Source organism: Ambystoma mexicanum, chromosome 5q (assembly GCF_040938575.1).
Source record: "Ambystoma mexicanum isolate Mex_15411 chromosome 5q, UKY_AmexF1_1, whole genome shotgun sequence".
Taxonomy (NCBI): domain Eukaryota; kingdom Metazoa; phylum Chordata; class Amphibia; order Caudata; family Ambystomatidae; genus Ambystoma; species Ambystoma mexicanum.
In genome coordinates, this window is record NC_090933.1 from 844,051,332 (window position 1) to 844,074,453 (window position 23,122).

Here is a 23,122-nt window from a genome sequence, read left to right on the forward strand (position 1 = left end):
CTGGCGAAATTGCGCGCCTCACCTCGCAATCCCAGGCCACACCCCAGAGAAAAGGTGTGACCTCTCTTGTAAGCCCAGGCCACACCCCAGCACAACCGTGCACCTCACCTCGTAATCCTGGACCGCAACCCAGAGAAAACGCATGCCCTCCCTCGCAAGCCCAGGCCGCACCCCTGCAAAATCGCGCACACCCTCGTAAGTGTAGGCTACACCCATTACGAAAACGTGAGTTACCCCCTACACCTTACGCACACATCCTGTCCACATACCCCCACTGCACATCAACCACTGTAGGCCACACACCACCCCCCAGTACCCCTCACCTGTGACACCCCCCACAGGCAACCCCCTCCAGAAGGGACACCCCCCACAGGCAGGCCATTCCAGACTGGACACTCCCCACAGGCAGCCCCCACCAGATGGGACACCACTCCCAACCCCCCTCACCTGTGACACCCCTCACAGGCAGCCCCCTCCAGACTACACTCCACAACAGGCAGCCCCCTCCATATGGGAGACCACCCTCCCAGCTCCCTCACCTGTGACACCACCCACAGGCTGCCCCCTCCAGATGGGACACCCCCCACAGGCGACCCTCTCCAGACTGGACACCACCCCTCAGACCCCCTGACCTGTGACACCCCCCACAGGGAGCCCCCTCCAGACTAGAAACCCCCCACAGGAAGCCCCCACCAGACGGGACACCCCCCCCGGCTCCCCTCACCTGTGACACCTCCCACAGGCAGCCCCCTACTGACTGAACACCCACCAGAGGCAGACCCGTCCAGACAGGACACTACCCCAACCCCGCTCACCTGTGACACCAACCACAGGGGAAGACACCTCCAGAAGGGACACCCCCCACAGGCAGCCCCTTGCAGATGGGACACCACCCCCAGCCCCGCTCACCTGTGACACCCCCCACAGGCAACTGCCTCCAGCGAGGACACCCGCCACAGGCAGCCCCCTCCAGACTGGACACCGCCCCCATCCCCCCTCACCTGTGACACCCCCCACAGGCAGCCCCCTCCAGAATAGACACCACTCCCGTGACAGCCCACACAGGCAGCCCCCTCCAGATGGGACACCCCACACAGGCAGCCCTCTCCAGACTGGACACCCCCACAGACAGCCCCCTCCAGACTGGACACCACCTCCCAGCCCCCCTAACCTGTGACACCACGACAGGCCGCCCCCTCCAGATGGGACACGCCTCACAGGCAACCCCCTCCAGACTGGACACCACTCCCAGCCCCTCACCTGTGACACCACCCACAGGCAGCCCCCACCTGAAGGGACACCCCCCACAGGCAGCCCCCTCCAGATGGGACACTGCCCCCAGCTCCCCTCACCTATGACAACACCCACAGGCAGCCCCCCTCCAGAGGGGACACCCCCCACAGGCAGCTTCCTCCTGAGGGGACACCCCTGACAGGCAGTCCCCTCCAGATGGGACACGCCCGACAGGCAGTCCCCTCCAGATGGGACACACCCACATGCAGCCCCCTCCAGACTGGACACCACCCACCAGCCAGTCCCGTTCACCTGTGACACCCCCCACAGGCAGCCCCCTCCAGACCCCCCACAGGCAGCCCCCTACAGACTGGATACCACCCACCAGCCCCCCTCACCTGTGACACAAGCCACAGGCAGCCCCCTCCAGAAGGGACACCCCCACAGACAGCCCCCTCCAGATGGGACACCACCCCCAAGCCCCCTCACCTGTAACACCCCCGACAGGCAGCCCCCTCCAGATCGGACACCCCCCACAGTCAGCCCCCTTCATATGGGACACCAACCCCCATCCCCCCTCACCTGTGACACCACGCCAGGCAGCCCTCTCCAGACTGGGCACCACCCCCAAACAACTCACCTGTGACACCCCCCACAGGCAGCCTCCACCAGATGGACACCCCCCACAGGCAGCCCCCTCCAGACTGGACAAAACCCCCAGCCCTTCACCTGTGACACCACCGACAGGCAGCCCCCACATGAAGGGACAGCCCCCACAGGCAGCCCCCTCCAGATGGGACACCGCCCCCAGCCCCCCTCACCCATGACAACACCACAGGCAACCCCCTCCTGAGGGGACACCCCCCACAGGCAGCCCCCTCCAGATGGGACACGCCCACATGCAGCCACCTCCAGACTGGACACCACCCTCCAGCCAGCCCCATTCACCTGTGACACCCCCCACAGGCAGCCCCCTCCAGACGGGACACCCCCCACAGGCAGCCCCCTACAGACTGGACACCACCCACCAGCCCCCCTCACCTGTAACACCCCCGACAAGCAGCCCCCTCCAGATCAGACACCCCCCACAGTCAGCCCCCTCCATATGGGACACCAACCCCTATATTCCCTCACCTGTGACACCACGACAGGCAGCCCTCTCCAGAGTGGGACCACCCCCAACCAATTCACCTGTGACACCCCCCACAGACAGCCTCCTCCAGATGGACACCCCCCACAGGCAGCCCCCTCCAGATGGGACACCATCCCCAGCTCCCCTCACCTATGACACCACCCACAGGCAGCCCCCCTCCAGAGGGGACACCCCCCACAGGCAGTCCCTGCCATATGGGACACCACCCCCCAGCGACCCTCACCTGTGACACCACCCACAGGCAGCCCCGTCCAGATGGGACACCCTCACCGGCAGCCCCCTCCAGAAGCGAAACCCCCCACAGGCAGGCGCCTCCAGACTAGACACTCCCCACAGGCAGCCCCCACCAGATGGGACACCACCCCCAACCCCCCTCACCTATGACACCCCCCCTCAGGCAGCCCCCTCCAGACTACACCCCCCCCCACAGGTAGCCCCCTCCATATGGGACACCACCCTCCCAGCCTCCTCACCTGTGACACCACACACAGGCTGCCCACTCCAGACGGGACACTCCCCATAGGCGACCCTCTCCAGACAGGACACCACCCACCAGCCCTCCTCACCTGTGACACAAGCCACTGGCAGCCCCCCCAGAAGAAACACCCCCCAGAGACAGCCCCCTCCAGATGAGACTCCCCCCACAGGCAGCCCCCTCCAGATGGGACACCACCTCCAAGCCCCCTCACCTGTAACACCCCCGACATACAGCCCCCTCCAGATGGGACACTCCCCACAGTCAGTCCCCTCCATATGGGACACCATCCTCCAACCCCCCACACCTGTGACACCCCCCACAGGCAGCCTCCTCCAGATGGAACACCCCCCCGCAGGCAGCCCAATCCAGACTGGACACCACCCCCAGCCCCTCACCTGTGGCACCACCCACAGGCAGCCCCCACCTGAAGGGACACCCTCCACAGGCAGCCCCCTCTAGATGGGACACCGTCCCCCAGCCTCCCCTCACCTATGACACCACCCACAGGCAGCCCCCTCCAGAGGGGACACCCCCCACAGGCAGCCTCCTCCAGATGGGACATGCCCACATGCAGCCCCCTCCAGACTGGACACCACCCTCCAGCCCTGTTCATCTGTGACACCACCCACAGGCAGCCCACTCCAGACTAGAAACCCCCCACAGGAAGCCCCCACCAGACGGGACACCACCCCTCAATCCCCCCTCTCCTGTGACACCTCCCACAGGCAGCCCCCTACAGACTGAACACCTACCACAGGCAGACCCCTCCAGACAAGACCCCACCCACCAGCCCCCTCACCTGTGACACAAGCCACAGGCAGCCCCCTTCAGAAGGGACACCCCCCAGAGACAGCCCCCTCCAGATGGGACACCACCCCCAAGCCCCCTCACCTGTAACACCCCCGACAGGCAGCCCCCTCCAGATGGGACACTCCCCACCCCACAATCAGTCCCCTCCATATGGGACACCAACCCCCAGCCCCCCTCACCTGTGACACCACGACAGGCAGCCTCCTCCAGACGGGGCACGCCTCACAGGCTGCCCTCTTCAGACTGTACACCACCCCCAACCCCCCTCATCTGTGACACCCCCCAAAGGCAGCCTCCTCCAGATGGAACACCCCCACAGGCAGCCCCCTCCAGACTGGACACCACCCCCAGCCCCTCACCTGTGACACCACCCACAGGCAGCCCCCACCTGAAGGGAAACCCCCCCTAGGCAGCCCCCTCTAGATGGGACACCACCCCCTGACCCCCCCTCACCTATTACACCACCCACAGGCAGCCCCCTCCAGAGGGGACAACCCCCACAGACAGCCCCCTCCAGATGGGACACCAACCCCAAGCCCCCCTCACCTGTGACACCACGACAGGCAGCCCTCTCCAGACTGGACACCACCCCCTACCCTCTCACCTGTGACACCCCCCACAGGCAGCCTCCTCCAGATGGACATCCCCCCCAGGCAGCCCCCTCCAGACTGGACACCACCCCCAGCCCCTTCACCTGTGACACCACCCACAGGCAGCCCCCACCTGAAAGGACACCCCCAAAGACAGCCCCCTCCAGATGGGACACCACCCTCAGCCCCCTCACCTATGACACCACCCACAGGCAGCCCCGCTCCAGAGGGGACACCCCCCACAGGCAGCCTCCTCCAGATGGGATACCCCCCACAGGCAGCCCCCTGCAAACTGAACACCACCCTCCCAGCCTCCTCACCTGTGACACCACCCACAGGCTGCCCCCTCCAGACGGTACACACCCCATAGGTGACCCTCTCCAGACTGGACACCACCCCTCAGCCCCCCTGACCTGTGACACCCCCACAGGGAGCCCCCTCCAGACTAGAAACCCCCCACAGGAAGCCCCCACCAGACGGGCTCCCCCGTCCCCCCTCACCTGTGACACCTCCCACAGGCAGACCCCTCCAGACAGGACACCACCCACCAGCCCTCCTCACCTGTGACACAAGCCACAGGCAGCTCCCTCCAGAAGGGACACCCCCCAGAGACAGCCCCTCCAGATGAGACTCCCTCCACAGGCAGCCCCCTCCAGATGGGACACCACCTCCAAGCCCCCTCACCTGTAACACCCCCGACAGACAGCCCGCTCCAGATGGGACACTCCCCACAGTCAGTCCCCTCCATATGGGACACCAACCCCAGCCCCCCTCATCTGTGACACCACGAAAGGCAGCCCCCTCCAGACGGGACACGCCTCACAGGCAGCCCTCTTCAGACTGAACACCACCCCCAACCCCCCACACCTGTGACACCCCCCACAGGCAGCCTCCTCCAGATGGAACACCCCCCCAGGCAGCCAAATCCAGACTGGACACCACCCCCAGCCCCTCACCTGTGGCACCACCCACAGGCAGCCCCCACCTGAAGGGACACCCCCCACAGGCAGCCCCCTCTAGATGGGACACCGCCCCCCAGCCTCCCTTCACCTATGACACCACCCACAGGCAGCCCCACTCCATATGGGACACCACCCCCACCCCCCACACCTACAACACCACCCACAGGCAGCCCTCTCCAGATGGGACACGCCCACATGCAGCCCCCTCCAGACTGGACACCACCCTTCAGCCCTGTTCACCTGTGACACCCCCACAGGCAGCCCCCTCCAGACTGGACACCACCCATCAGCCCCCCTCACCTGTGACACAAGCCACAGGCAGCCCCCTCCAGAAGGGACACCCCCCACAGACAGCCCCTCCAGACGGGACACCCCCCACAGGCAGCCCCCTACAGACTGGACACCACCCACCAGCCCCCCTCACCTGTGACAGAAGCCACAGGCAGCCCCCTCCAGATGGGACACTCCCCACGGGCAGACCCCTCCAGACAGGACACCACCCACCAGCCCTCCTCACCTGTGACACAAGCCAGAGGCAGCCCTCTTCAGACTGACACCACCCCCAAGCCCCCTCACCTGTGACACCCCCCACAGGCAGCTTCCTCCAGATGGGACACCCCCCAAGGCAGCCAAATCCAGACTGGACACCACCCCCAGCCCCTCACCTGTGGCACCACCCACAGGCAGCCCCCACCTGAAGGGCCCCCCCTGCCTCCTCACCTGTGACACCTCCCACAGGCAGACCCCTCCAGACAGGACACCACCCACCAGCCCTCCTCACCTGTGACACAAGCCACAGGCAGCCCCCTCCAGATGGGACACTCCCCACGGGCAGACCCCTCCAGACAGGACACCACCCACCAGCCCTCCTCACCTGTGACACAAGCCAGAGGCAGCCCTCTTCAGACTGGACACCACCCCCAAGCCCCCTCACCTGTGACACCCCCCACATGCAGCCTCCTCCAGATGGGACACCCCCCCAGGCAGCCCAATCCAGACTGGACACCAACCCCAGCCCCTCACCTGTGGCACCACCCACAGGCAGCCCCCACCTGAAGGGGCTGCCCCCACAGGCCGTCCCCTCTAGATGGGACACCGCCCCCCAGCCTCCCCTCACCTATGACACCACCCACAGGCAGCCTCCTCCATATGGGACACCACCCCCATCCCCCCACACCTACAACACCACCCACAGGCAGCCCTCTCCAGATGGGACATGCCCACATGAAGCCCCCTCCAGACTGGACACCACCCTCCAGCCCTGTTCACCTGTGACACCCCCCACAGGCAGCCCCCTCCAGACTGGACACCAACCACCAGCCCCCCTCACCTGTGACACAAGCCACAGGCAGCCCCCTCCAGATGGGACACTCCCCACGGGCAGACCCCTCCAGACAGGACACCACCCACCAGCCCTCCTCACCTGTGACACAAGCCAGAGGCAGCCCTCTTCAGACTGGACACCACCCCCAAGCCCCCTCACCTGTGACACCCCCCACATGCAGCCTCCTCCAGATGGGACACCCCCCCAGGCAGCCCAATCCAGACTGGACACCAACCCCAGCCCCTCACCTGTGGCACCACCCACAGGCAGCCCCCACCTGAAGGGGCTGCCCCCACAGGCCGTCCCCTCTAGATGGGACACCGCCCCCCAGCCTCCCCTCACCTATGACACCACCCACAGGCAGCCTCCTCCATATGGGACACCACCCCCATCCCCCCACACCTACAACACCACCCACAGGCAGCCCTCTCCAGATGGGACATGCCCACATGAAGCCCCCTCCAGATGGGACACCACCCCCAAGCCCCCTCACCTGTAACACCCCCGACAGGCAGCCCCCTCCAGATCGGACACCCCCCACAGTCAGCCCCCTTCATATGGGACACCAACCCCCATCCCCCCTCACCTGTGACACCACGCCAGGCAGCCCTCTCCAGACTGGGCACCACCCCCAAACAACTCACCTGTGACACCCCCCACAGGCAGCCTCCACCAGATGGACACCCCCCACGGGCAGACCCCTCCAGACAGGACACCACCCACCAGCCCTCCTCACCTGTGACACAAGCCAGAGGCAGCCCTCTTCAGACTGGACACCACCCCCAAGCCCCCTCACCTGTGACACCCCCCACATGCAGCCTCCTCCAGATGGGACACCCCCCCAGGCAGCCCAATCCAGACTGGACACCAACCCCAGCCCCTCACCTGTGGCACCACCCACAGGCAGCCCCCACCTGAAGGGGCTGCCCCCACAGGCCGTCCCCTCTAGATGGGACACCGCCCCCCAGCCTCCCCTCACCTATGACACCACCCACAGGCAGCCTCCTCCATATGGGACACCACCCCCATCCCCCCACACCTACAACACCACCCACAGGCAGCCCTCTCCAGATGGGACATGCCCACATGAAGCCCTCTCCAGATGGGACACCACCCCCAAGCCCCCTCACCTGTAACACCCCCGACAGGCAGCCCCCTCCAGATCGGACACCCCCCACAGTCAGCCCCCTTCATATGGGACACCAACCCCCATCCCCCCTCACCTGTGACACCACGCCAGGCAGCCCTCTCCAGACTTGGCACCACCCCCAAACAACTCACCTGTGACACCCCCCACAGGCAGCCTCCACCAGATGGACACCCCCCACAGGCAGCCCCCTCCAGACTGGACAAAACCCCCAGCCCTTCACCTGTGACACCACCGACAGGCAGCCCCCACCTGAAGGGACAGCCCCCACAGGCAGCCCCCTCCAGATGGGACACCGCCCCCAGCCCCCCTCACCCATGACAACACCACAGGCAGCCCCCTCCTGAGGGGACACCCCCCACAGGCAGCCCCCTCCAGATGGGACACGCCCACATGCAGCCACCTCCAGACTGGACACCACCCTCCAGCCAGCCCCATTCACCTGTGACACCCCCCACAGGCAGCCCCCTCCAGACGGGACACCCCCCACAGGCAGCCCCCTACAGACTGGACACCACCCACCAGCCCCCCTCACCTGTAACACCCCCGACAAGCAGCCCCCTCCAGATCAGACACCCCCCACAGTCAGCCCCCTCCATATGGGACACCAACCCCTATCTTCCCTCACCTGTGACACCACGACAGGCAGCCCTCTCCAGAGTGGGACCACCCCCAACCAATTCACCTGTGACACCCCCCACAGACAGCCTCCTCCAGATGGACACCCCCCACAGGCAGCCCCCTCCAGATGGGACACCATCCCCAGCTCCCCTCACCTATGACACCACCCACAGGCAGCCCCCCTCCAGAGGGGACACCCCCCACAGGCAGTCCCTGCCATATGGGACACCACCCCCCAGCGACCCTCACCTGTGACACCACCCACAGGCAGCCCCGTCCAGATGGGACACCCTCACCGGCAGCCCCCTCCAGAAGCGAAACCCCCCACAGGCAGGCGCCTCCAGACTAGACACTCCCCACAGGCAGCCCCCACCAGATGGGACACCACCCCCAACCCCCCTCACCTATGACACCCCCCCTCAGGCAGCCCCCTCCAGACTACACCCCCCCCCCCACAGGTAGCCCCCTCCATATGGGACACCACCCTCCCAGCCTCCTCACCTGTGACACCACACACAGGCTGCCCCCTCCAGACGGGACACTCCCCATAGGCGACCCTCTCCAGACAGGACACCACCCACCAGCCCTCCTCACCTGTGACACAAGCCACTGGCAGCCCCCCCAGAAGAAACACCCCCCAGAGACAGCCCCCTCCAGATGAGACTCCCCCCACAGGCAGCCCCCTCCAGATGGGACACCACCTCCAAGCCCCCTCACCTGTAACACCCCCGACATACAGCCCCCTCCAGATGGGACACTCCCCACAGTCAGTCCCCTCCATATGGGACACCATCCTCCAACCCCCCACACCTGTGACACCCCCCACAGGCAGCCTCCTCCAGATGGAACACCCCCCCGCAGGCAGCCCAATCCAGACTGGACACCACCCCCAGCCCCTCACCTGTGGCACCACCCACAGGCAGCCCCCACCTGAAGGGACACCCTCCACAGGCAGCCCCCTCTAGATGGGACACCGTCCCCCAGCCTCCCCTCACCTATGACACCACCCACAGGCAGCCCCCTCCAGAGGGGACACCCCCCACAGGCAGCCTCCTCCAGATGGGACATGCCCACATGCAGCCCCCTCCAGACTGGACACCACCCTCCAGCCCTGTTCATCTGTGACACCACCCACAGGCAGCCCACTCCAGACTAGAAACCCCCCACAGGAAGCCCCCACCAGACGGGACACCACCCCTCAATCCCCCCTCTCCTGTGACACCTCCCACAGGCAGCCCCCTACAGACTGAACACCTACCACAGGCAGACCCCTCCAGACAAGACCCCACCCACCAGCCCCCTCACCTGTGACACAAGCCACAGGCAGCCCCCTTCAGAAGGGACACCCCCCAGAGACAGCCCCCTCCAGATGGGACACCACCCCCAAGCCCCCTCACCTGTAACACCCCCGACAGGCAGCCCCCTCCAGATGGGACACTCCGCACCCCACAATCAGTCCCCTCCATATGGGACACCAACCCCCAGCCCCCCTCACCTGTGACACCACGACAGGCAGCCTCCTCCAGACGGGGCACGCCTCACAGGCTGCCCTCTTCAGACTGTACACCACCCCCAACCCCCCTCATCTGTGACACCCCCCAAAGGCAGCCTCCTCCAGATGGAACACCCCCACAGGCAGCCCCCTCCAGACTGGACACCACCCCCAGCCCCTCACCTGTGACACCACCCACAGGCAGCCCCCACCTGAAGGGAAACCCCCCCTAGGCAGCCCCCTCTAGATAGGACACCACCCCCTGACCCCCCCTCACCTATGACACCACCCACAGGCAGCCCCCTCCAGAGGGGACAACCCCCACAGACAGCCCCCTCCAGATGGGACACCAACCCCAAGCCCCCCTCACCTGTGACACCACGACAGGCAGCCCTCTCCAGACTGGACACCACCCCCTACCCTCTCACCTGTGACACCCCCCACAGGCAGCCTCCTCCAGATGGACATCCCCCCCAGGCAGCCCCCTCCAGACTGGACACCACCCCCAGCCCCCTCACCTATGACACCACCCACAGGCAGCCCCCCTCCAGAGGGGACACCCCCCACAGGCAGCCTCCTCCAGATGGGATACCCCCCACAGGCAGCCCCCTGCAAACTGAACACCACCCTCCCAGCCTCCTCACCTGTGACACCACCCACAGGCTGCCCCCTCCAGACGGTACACACCCCATAGGTGACCCTCTCCAGACTGGACACCACCCCTCAGCCCCCCTGACCTGTGACACCCCCCACAGGGAGCCCCCTCCAGACTAGAAACCCCCCACAGGAAGCCCCCACCAGACGGGCTCCCCCGTCCCCCCTCACCTGTGACACCTCCCACAGGCAGACCCCTCCAGACAGGACACCACCCACCAGCCCTCCTCACCTGTGACACAAGCCACAGGCAGCTCCCTCCAGAAGGGACACCCCCCAGAGACAGCCCCTCCAGATGAGACTCCCTCCACAGGCAGCCCCCTCCAGATGGGACACCACCTCCAAGCCCCCTCACCTGTAACACCCCCGACAGACAGCCCGCTCCAGATGGGACACTCCCCACAGTCAGTCCGCTCCATATGGGACACCAACCCCAGCCCCCCTCATCTGTGACACCACGAAAGGCAGCCCCCTCCAGACGGGACACGCCTCACAGGCAGCCCTCTTCAGACTGAACACCACCCCCAACCCCCCACACCTGTGACACCCCCCACAGGCAGCCTCCTCCAGATGGAACACCCCCCCAGGCAGCCAAATCCAGACTGGACACCACCCCCAGCCCCTCACCTGTGGCACCACCCACAGGCAGCCCCCACCTGAAGGGACACCCCCCACAGGCAGCCCCCTCTAGATGGAACACCGCCCCCCAGCCTCCCTTCACCTATGACACCACCCACAGGCAGCCCCACTCCATATGGGACACCACCCCCACCCCCCACACCTACAACACCACCCACAGGCAGCCCTCTCCAGATGTGACACGCCCACATGCAGCCCCCTCCAGACTGGACACCACCCTTCAGCCCTGTTCACCTGTGACACCCCCACAGGCAGACCCCTCCAGACAGGACACCACCCACCAGCCCTCCTCACCTGTGACACAAGCCACAGGCAGCCCCCTCCAGAAGGGACACCCCCCACAGACAGCCCCTCCAGACGGGACACCCCCCACAGGCAGCCCCCTACAGACTGGACACCACCCACCAGCCCCCCTCACCTGTGACAGAAGCCACAGGCAGCCCCCTCCAGATGGGACACTCCCCACGGGCAGACCCCTCCAGACAGGACACCACCCACCAGCCCTCCTCACCTGTGACACAAGCCAGAGGCAGCCCTCTTCAGACTGACACCACCCCCAAGCCCCCTCACCTGTGACACCCCCCACAGGCAGCTTCCTCCAGATGGGACACCCCCCCAGGCAGCCCAATCCAGACTGGACACCACCCCCAGCCCCTCACCTGTGGCACCACCCACAGGCAGCCCCCACCTGAAGGGCCCCCCCTGCCTCCTCACCTGTGACACCACCCACAGGCAGCCCCCTCCAGACTGGACACCACCCATCAGCCCCCCTCACCTGTGACACAAGCCACAGGCAGCCCCCTCCAGAAGGGACACCCCCCACAGACAGCCCCTCCAGACGGGACACCCCCCACAGGCAGCCCCCTACAGACTGGACACCACCCACCAGCCCCCCTCACCTGTGACAGAAGCCACAGGCAGCCCCCTCCAGATGGGACACTCCCCACGGGCAGACCCCTACAGACTGGACACCACCCACCAGCCCCCCTCACCTGTGACAGAAGCCACAGGCAGCCCCCTCCAGATGGGACACTCCCCACGGGCAGACCCCTCCAGACAGGACACCACCCACCAGCCCTCCTCACCTGTGACACAAGCCAGAGGCAGCCCTCTTCAGAACGGACACCACCCCCAAGCCCCCTCACCTGTGACACCCCCCACATGCAGCCTCCTCCAGATGGGACACCCCCCCAGGCAGCCCAATCCAGACTGGACACCAACCCCAGCCCCTCACCTGTGGCACCACCCACAGGCAGCCCCCACCTGAAGGGGCTGCCCCCACAGGCCGTCCCCTCTAGATGGGACACCGCCCCCCAGCCTCCCCTCACCTATGACACCACCCACAGGCAGCCTCCTCCATATGGGACACCACCCCCATCCCCCCACACCTACAACACCACCCACAGGCAGCCCTCTCCAGATGGGACATGCCCACATGAAGCCCCCTCCAGACTGGACACCACCCTCCAGCCCTGTTCACCTGTGACACCCCCCACAGGCAGCCCCCTCCAGACTGGACACCAACCACCAGCCCCCCTCACCTGTGACACAAGCCACAGGCAGCCCCCTCCAGAAGAGACGCCCCCCACAGACAGCCCCCTCCAGACGGGACAACCCCCATAGGCAGTCCCCTCCGCACTGAACACCACCCCCAGCCCCCTCACCTGTGACACCACCATCACGCAGCCCCCTCCAGAGGGGACACCCCCTACAGGCAGTCCCTGCCATATGGGACACCACCCCCCAGCGACCCTCACCAGTGACACCACCCACAGTCAGCCTCCTTTAGAAGGGACACGCCGCACAGGCAGCCCCCTCCAGACTGGAAACTCACCACAGGCAGCCACCTACAGACTGGACACCAACCAACAGTCCCCCTCGCCTGTGACACCACCCACAGGCAGCCTCCTCCAGATGGGACACCATCCCCAGCCCCCCTCACCTATGACACCACCCACAGGCAGCCATCCTCCAGATGGGACACGCCCACATGCAGCCCCCTCCAGACTGGACACCACCCTTCAGCCCTGTTCACCTGTGACACCCCCACAGGCAGCCCCCTCCAGACTGGACACCACCCATCAGCCCCCCTCACCTGTGACACAAGCCACAGGCAGCCCCCTCCAGAAGGGACACCCCCCATAGACAGCCCCCTCCAGAACGGACACTCCCCACAGGCGGGCCACTCCAGACTGGACACTCCCCACAGGCAGCCCCCATCAGACGGGACACCACCCCCAACCCCCCTCACCTGTGACACCACCCACAGTCAGCCCCGTCCAGATAGGACCCCCCCCACAGGCAGCCCCCTCCAGAACGGATACCCCCCACAGGCGGGCCACTCCAGACTGGACACTCCCCACAGGCAGCCCCCATCAGACTGGACACCACCCCCAGCCCCTCACCTGTGACACCACCCACAGGCAGCCCCCACCTGAAGGGAAACCCCCCCTAGGCAGCCCCCTCTAGATGGGACACCACCCCCAGACCCCCCCTCACCTATGACACCACCCACAGGCAGCCCCCTCCAGAGGGGACAACCCCCACAGACAGCCCCCTCCAGATGGGACACCAACCCCAAGCCCCCCTCACCTGTGACACCACGACAGGCAGCCCTCTCCAGACTGGACACCACCCCCTACCCTCTCACCTGTGACACCCCCCACAGGCAGCCTCCTCCAGATGGACATCCCCCCCAGTCAGCCCCCTTCAGACTGGACACCACCCCCAGCCCCTTCACCTGTGACACCACCCACAGGCAGCCCCCACCTGAAAGGACACCCCCAAAGACAGCCCCCTCCAGATGGGACACCACCCTCAGCCCCCTCACCTATGACACCACCCACAGGCAGACCCCCTCCAGAGGGGACACCCCCCACAGGCAGCCTCCTCCAGATGGGATACCCCCCACAGGTAGCCCCCTGCAAACTGAACACCACCCTCCCAGCCTCCTCACCTGTGACACCACCCACAGGCTGCCCCCTCCAGACGGTACACACCCCATAGGTGACCCTCTCCAGACTGGACACCACCCCTCAGCCCCCCTGACCTGTGACACCCCCCACAGGGAGCCCCCTCCAGACTAGAAACCCCCCACAGGAAGCCCCCACCAGACGGGCTCCCCCGTCCCCCCTGACCTGTGACACCTCCCACAGGCAGACCCCTCCAGACAGGACACCACCCACCAGCCCTCCTCACCTGTGACACAAGCCACAGGCAGCTCCCTCCAGAAGGGACACCCCCCAGAGACAGCCCCTCCAGATGAGACTCCCTCCACAGGCAGCCCCCTCCAGATGGGACACCACCTCCAAGCCCCCTCACCTGTAACACCCCCGACAGACAGCCCCCTCCAGATGGGACACTCCCCACAGTCAGTCCCCTCCATATGGGACACCAACCCCAGCCCCCCTCATCTGTGACACCACGAAAGGCAGCCCCCTCCAGACGGGACACGCCTCACAGGCAGCCCTCTTCAGACTGAACACCACCCCCAACCCCCCACACCTGTGACACCCCCCACAGGCAGCCTCCTCCAGATGGAACACCCCCCCAGGCAGCCAAATCCAGACTGGACACCACCCCCAGCCCCTCACCTGTGGCACCACCCACAGGCAGCCCCCACCTGAAGGGACACCCCCCACAGGCAGCCCACTCTAGATGGGACACCGCCCCCCAGCCTCCCTTCACCTATGACACCACCCACAGGCAGCCCCACTCCATATGGGACACCACCCCCACCCCCCCCACACCTACAACACCACCCACAGGCAGCCCTCTCCAGATGGGACACGCCCACATGCAGCCCCCTCCAGACTGGACACCACCCTTCAGCCCTGTTCACCTGTGACACCCCCACAGGCAGCCCCCTCCAGACTGGACACCACCCATCAGCCCCCCTCACCTGTGACACAAGCCACAGGCAGCCCCCTCCAGAAGGGACACCCCCCACAGACAGCCCCTCCAGACGGGACACCCCCCACAGGCAGCCCCCTACAGACTGGACACCACCCACCAGCCCCCCTCACCTGTGACAGAAGCCACAGGCAGCCCCCTCCAGAAGGGACACCCCCCACAGACAGCCCTCTCCAGAAGGGACACCCCCCACAGGCAGCCCCCTCCGGATGGGACACCATCCCCAGCCCCCCTCACCTATGACACCACCCACAGGCAGCCCCCCTCCAGAGGGGACACCCCCCACAGGCAGCTTCCTCCTGAGGGGACACCCCTGACAGGCAGTCCCCTCCAGAGGGGACACCCACCACAGGCAGCCTCCTCCAGATGGGATTCTCCCCACAGGCAGTCCCCTCTAGATGGGACACCGCCCCCCAGCCTCCCTTCACCTATGACACCACCCACAGGCAGCCCCACTCCATATGGGACACCACCCCCACCCCCCCCACACCTACAACACCACCCACAGGCAGCCCTCTCCAGATGGGACACGCCCACATGCAGCCCCCTCCAGACTGGACACCACCCTTCAGCCCTGTTCACCTGTGACACCCCCACAGGCAGCCCCCTCCAGACTGGACACCACCCATCAGCCCCCCTCACCTGTGACACAAGCCACAGGCAGCCCCCTCCAGAAGGGACACCCCCCACAGACAGCCCCTCCAGACGGGACACCCCCCACAGGCAGCCCCCTACAGACTGGACACCACCCACCAGCCCCCCTCACCTGTGACAGAAGCCACAGGCAGCCCCCTCCAGAAGGGACACCCCCCACAGACAGCCCTCTCCAGAAGGGACACCCCCCACAGGCAGCCCCCTCCGGATGGGACACCATCCCCAGCCCCCCTCACCTATGACACCACCCACAGGCAGCCCCCCTCCAGAGGGGACACCCCCCACAGGCAGCTTCCTCCTGAGGGGACACCCCTGACAGGCAGTCCCCTCCAGAGGGGACACCCACCACAGGCAGCCTCCTCCAGATGGGATTCTCCCCACAGGCAGTCCCCTCCAGACTGGACACCACTCCCAGCCCTCTCACCTGTGACACCACCATCAGGCAGCCCCCTCCAGAGGGGACACCCCCCACAGGCAGTCCCTGCCATATGAGACACCACCCCCCAGCGACCCTCACCTGTGACACCACCCACAGTCAGCCCCGTCCAGATAGGACACCCCCACAGGCAGCCCCCTCCAGAACGGACACCCCCCACAGGCAGGCCACTCCAGACTGGACACTCCCCACAGGCAGCCCCCACCAGACGGGAGACCACCCCCAACCCCACTCACCTGTGACATCCCCCCACAGGCAGCCCCCTCCAGACTACACCCCCCCACAGACAGCCCCCGCCATATGGGACACCACCCTCCCAGCCCCCTCACCTTTGACACCACCCACAGGCTGCCCCCTCCAGACGGGACACCCCCCACAGGCGACCCTCTCCAGACTGGACACCACCCCTCAGCCCCCCTGACCTGTGACACCCCCCACAGGGAGCCCCCTCCAGAATAGAAACCCCCCACAGGAAGCCCCCACCAGACGGGCCCCCCCTGCCTCCTCACCTGTGACACCTCCCACAGGCAGACCCCTCCAGACAGGACACCACCCACCAGCCCTCCTCACCTGTGACACAAGCCACAGGCAGCCCCCTCCAGATGGGACACTCCCCACGGGCAGACCCCTCCAGACAGGACACCACCCACCAGCCCTCCTCACCTGTGACACAAGCCAGAGGCAGCCCTCTTCAGACTGGACACCACCCCCAAGCCCCCTCACCTGTGACACCCCCCACAGGCAGCCTCCCCCAGATGGGACACCCCCCCCAGGCAGCCCAATCCAGACTGAACACCACCCCCAGCCCCTCACCTGTGGCACCACCCACAGGCAGCCCCCACCTGAAGGGACAGCCCCCACAGGCCGTCCCCTCTAGATGGGACACCGCCCCCCAGCCTCCCCTCACCTATGACACCACCCACAGGCAGCCTCCTCCATATGGGACACCACCCCCATCCCCCCACACCTACAACACCACCCACAGGCAGCCCTCTCCAGATGGGACATGCCCACATGAAGCCCCCTCCAGACTGGACACCACCCTCCAGCCCTGTTCACCTGTGACACCCCCCACAGGCAGCCCCCTCCAGACTGGACACCACCCACCAGCCCCCCTCACCTGTGACACAAGCCACAGGCAGCCCCCTCCAGAAGAGACGCCCCCCACAGACAGCCCCCTCCAGACGGGACAACCCCCATAGGCAGTCCCCTCCGCACTGAACACCACCCCCAGCCCCCTCACCTGTGACACCACCATCAGGCAGCCCCCTCCAGAGGGGACACCCCCTACAGGCAGTCCCTGCCATATGGGACACCACCCCCCAGCGACCCTCACCAGTGACACCACCCACAGTCAGCGTCCTTCAGAAGGGACACGCCGCACAGGCAGCCCCCTCCAGACTGGAAACTCACCACAGGCAGCCCCCTACAGACTGGACACCAACCAACAGTCCCCCTCGCCTGTGACACCACCCACAGTCAGCCTCCTCCAGATGGGACACCATCCCCAGCCCCCCTCACCTATGACACCACCCACAGGCAGCCATCCTCCAGATGGGACACGCCCACATGCAGCCCCCTCCAGACTGGACACCACCCTTCAGCCCTGTTCACCTGTGACACCCCCACAGGCAGCCCCCTCCAGACTGGACACCACCCATCAGCCCCCCTCACCTGTGACACAAGCCACAGGCAGCCCCCTCCAGAAGGGACACCCCCCACAGACAGCCCCCTCCAGAACGGACACTCCCCACAGGCGGGCCACTCCAGACTGGACACTCCCCACAGGCAGCCCCCATCAGACGGGACACCACCCCCAACCCCCCTCACCTGTGACACCACCCACAGTCAGCCCCGTCCAGATAGGACCCCCTCACAGGCAGCCCCCTCCAGAACGGACACCCCCCACAGGCGGGCCACTCCAGACTGGACACTCCCCACAGGCAGCCCCCATCAGACGGGACACCACCCCAAACCCCCCTCACCTGTGACACCACCCACAGGCTACCCCTCCTGACAGGACACCCCCCACAGGCGACCCTCTCCAGACTGGACACCACCCCTCAGCCCCCCTGACCTGTGACACCCCCCACAGGGAGCCCCCTCCAGACTAGAACCCCCCACAGGAATCCCCCACCAGACGGGACACCACCCCCAAACCCCCTCACCTGTGACACCCCCCCCCACAGGCAGCCCCCTCCAGACTACACTCCACAACAGGCAGCCCCCTCCATATGGGAGACCACCCTCCCAGCTCCCTCACCTGTGACACCACCCACAGGCTGCCCCCTCCAGATGGGACACCCCCCACAGGCGACCCTCTCCAGACTGGACACCACCCCTCAGACCCCCTGACCTGTGACACCCCCCACAGGGAGCCCCCGCCAGACTAGAAACCCCCCACAGGAAGCCCCCACCAGACGGGACACCCCCCCCGGCTCCCCTCACCTGTGACACCTCCCACAGGCAGCCCCCTACTGACTGAACACCCACCAGAGGCAGACCCGTCCAGACAGGACACTACCCCAACCCCGCTCACCTGTGACACCAACCACAGGGGAAGACACCTCCAGAAGGGACACCCCCCACAGGCAGCCCCTTGCAGATGGGACACCACCCCCAGCCCCGCTCACCTGTGACACCCCCCACAGGCAACTGCCTCCAGCGAGGACACCCGCCACAGGCAGCCCCCTCCAGACTGGACACCGCCCCCATCCCCCCTCACCTGTGACACCCCCCACAGGCAGCCCCCTCCAGAATAGACACCACTCCCGTGACAGCCCACACAGGCAGCCCCCTCCAGATGGGACACCCCACACAGGCAGCCCTCTCCAGACTGGACACCCCCACAGACAGCCCCCTCCAGACTGGACACCACCTCCCAGCCCCCCTAACCTGTGACACCACGACAGGCCGCCCCCTCCAGATTGGACACGCCTCACAGGCAACCCCCTCCAGACTGGACACCACCCCCAGCCCCTCACCTGTGACACCACCCACAGGCAGCCCCCACCTGAAGGGACACCCCCCACAGGCAGCCCCCTCCAGATGGGACACTGCCCCCAGCTCCCCTCACCTATGACAACACCCACAGGCAGCCCCCCTCCAGAGGGGACACCCCCCACAGGCAGCTTCCTCCTGAGGGGACACCCCTGACAGGCAGTCCCCTCCAGATGGGACACGCCCGACAGGCAGTCCCCTCCAGATGGGACACACCCACATGCAGCCCCCTCCAGACTGGACACCACCCACCAGCCAGTCCCGTTCACCTGTGACACCCCCCACAGGCAGCCCCCTCCGGACCCCCCACAGGCAGCCCCCTACAGACTGGATACCACCCACCAGCCCCCCTCACCTGTGACACAAGCCACAGGCAGCCCCCTCCAGAAGGGACACCCCCACAGACAGCCCCCTCCAGATAGGACACCACCCCCAAGCCCCCTCACCTGTAACACCCCTGACAGGCAGCCCCCTCCAGATCGGACACCCCCCACAGTCAGCCCCCTTCATATGGGGCACCAACCCCCATCCCCCCTCACCTGTGACACCACGCCAGGCAGCCCTCTCCAGACTGGGCACCACCCCCAAACAACTCACCTGTGACACCCCCCACAGGCAGCCTCCACCAGATGGACACCCCCCACAGGCAGCCCCCTCCAGACTGGACAAAACCCCCAGCCCTTCACCTGTGACACCACCGACAGGCAGCCCCCACCTGAAGGGACAGCCCCCACAGGCAGCCCCCTCCAGATGGGACACCGCCCCCAGCCCCCCTCACCCATGACAACACCACAGGCAGCCCCCTCCTGAGGGGACACCCCCCACAGGCAGCCCCCTCCAGATGGGACACGCCCACATGCAGCCACCTCCAGACTGGACACCACCCTCCAGCCAGCCCCATTCACCTGTGACACCCCCCACAGGCAGCCCCCTCCAGACGGGACACCCCCCACAGGCAGCCCCCTACAGACTGGACACCACCCACCAGCCCCCCTCACCTGTAACACCCCCGACAAGCAGCCCCCTCCAGATCAGACACCCCCCACAGTCAGCCCCCTCCATATGGGACACCAACCCCTATCTTCCCTCACCTGTGACACCACGACAGGCAGCCCTCTCCAGAGTGGGACCACCCCCAACCAATTCACCTGTGACACCCCCCACAGACAGCCTCCTCCAGATGGACACCCCCCACAGGCAGCCCCCTCCAGATGGGACACCATCCCCAGCTCCCCTCACCTATGACACCACCCACAGGCAGCCCCCCTCCAGAGGGGACACCCCCCACAGGCAGTCCCTGCCATATGGGACACCACCCCCCAGCGACCCTCACCTGTGACACCACCCACAGGCAGCCCCGTCCAGATGGGACACCCTCACCGGCAGCCCCCTCCAGAAGCGAAACCCCCCACAGGCAGGCGCCTCCAGACTAGACACTCCCCACAGGCAGCCCCCACCAGATGGGACACCACCCCCAACCCCCCTCACCTATGACACCCCCCCTCAGGCAGCCCCCTCCAGACTACACCCCCCCCCCCACAGGTAGCCCCCTCCATATGGGACACCACCCTCCCAGCCTCCTCACCTGTGACACCACACACAGGCTGCCCCCTCCAGACGGGACACTCCCCATAGGCGACCCTCTCCAGACAGGACACCACCCACCAGCCCTCCTCACCTGTGACACAAGCCACTGGCAGCCCCCCCAGAAGAAACTCCCCCCAGAGACAGCCCCCTCCAGATGAGACTCCCCCCACAGGCATCCCCCTCCAGATGGGACACCACCTCCAAACCCCCTCACCTGTAACACCCCCGACATACAGCCCCCTCCAGATGGGACACTCCCCACAGTCAGTCCCCTCCATATGGGACACCATCCTCCAACCCCCCACACCTGTGACACCCCCCACAGGCAGCCTCCTCCAGATGGAACACCCCCCCAGGCAGCCCAAACCAGACTGGACACCACCCCCAGCCCCTGACCTGTGGCACCACCCACAGGCAGCCCCCACCTGAAGGGACACCCTCCACAGGCAGCCCCCTCTAGATGGGACACCGTCCCCCAGCCTCCCCTCACCTATGACACCACCCACAGGCAGCCCCCTCCAGAGGGGACACCCCCCACAGGCAGCCTCCTCCAGATGGGACATGCCCACATGCAGCCCCCTCCAGACTGGACACCACCCTCCAGCCCTGTTCATCTGTGACACCACCCACAGGCAGCCCCCTCCAGACTAGAACCCCCCCACAGGAAGCCCCCACCAGACGGGACACCACCCCTCAATCCCCCCTCTCCTGTGACACCTCCCACAGGCAGCCCCCTACAGACTGAACACCTACCACAGGCAGACCCCTCCAGACAAGACCCCACCCACCAGCCCCCTCACCTGTGACACAAGCCACAGGCAGCCCCCTTCAGAAGGGACACCCCCCAGAGACAGCCCCCTCCAGATGGGACACCACCCCCAAGCCCCCTCACCTGTTACACCCCCGACAGGCAGCCCCCTCCAGATGGGACACTCCCCACAGTCAGTCCCCTCCATATGGGACACCAACCCCCAGCCCCCCTCACCTGTGACACCACGACAGGCAGCCTCCTCCAGACGGGGCACGCCTCACAGGCTGCCCTCTTCAGACTGTACACCACCCCCAACCCCCCTCATCTGTGACACCCCCCAAAGGCAGCCTCCTCCAGATGGAACACCCCCACAGGCAGCCCCCTCCAGACTGGACACAACCCCCAGCCCCTCACCTGTGACACCACCCACAGGCAGCCCCCACCTGAAGGGAAACCCCCCCTAGGCAGCCCCCTCTAGATGGGACACCACCCCCAGACCCCCCCTCACCTATGACACCACCCACAGGCAGCCCCCTCCAGAGGGGACAACCCCCACAGACAGCCCCCTCCAGATGGGACACCAACCCCAAGCCCCCCTCACCTGTGACACCACGACAGGCAGCCCTCTCCAGACTGGACACCACCCCCTACCCTCTCACCTGTGACACCCCCCACAGGCAGCCTCCTCCAGATGGACATCCCCCCCAGGCAGCCCCCTCCAGACTGGACACCACCCCCAGCCCCTTCACCTGTGACACCACCCACAGGCAGCCCCCACCTGAAAGGACACCCCCAAAGACAGCCCCCTCCAGATGGGACACCACCCTCAGCCCCCTCACCTATGACACCACCCACAGGCAGCCCCCCTCCAGAGGGGACACCCCCCACAGGCAGCCTCCTCCAGATGGGATACCCCCCACAGGCAGCCCCCTGCAAACTGAACACTACCCTCCCAGCCTCCTCACCTGTGACACCACCCACAGGCTGCCCCCTCCAGACGGTACACACCCCATAGGTGACCCTCTCCAGACTGGACACCACCCCTCAGCCCCCCTGACCTGTGACACCCCCCACAGGGAGCCCCCTCCAGACTAGAAACCCCCCACAGGAAGCCCCCACCAGACGGGCTCCCCCGTCCCCCCTCACCTGTGACACCTCCCACAGGCAGACCCCTCCAGACAGGACACCACCCACCAGCCCTCCTCACCTGTGACAGAAGCCACAGGCAGCCCCCTCCAGATGGGACACCACCTCCAAGCCCCCTCACCTGTAACACCCCCGACAGACAGCCCCCTCCAGATGGGACACTCCCCACAGTCAGTCCCCTCCATATGGGACACCAACCCCAGCCCCCCTCATCTGTGACACCACGAAAGGCAGCCCCCTCCAGACAGGACACGCCTCACAGGCAGCCCTCTTCAGACTGAACACCACCCCCAACCCCCCACACCTGTGACACCCCCCACAGGCAGCCTCCTCCAGATGGAACACCCTCCCAGGCAGCCAAATCCAGACTGGACACCACCCCCAGCCCCTCACCTGTGGCACCACCCACAGGCAGCCCCCACCTGAAGGGACACCCCCCACAGGCAGCCCCCTCTAGATGGGACACCGCCCCCCAGCCTCCCTTCACCTATGACACCACCCACAGGCAGCCCCCCTCCATATGGGACACCACC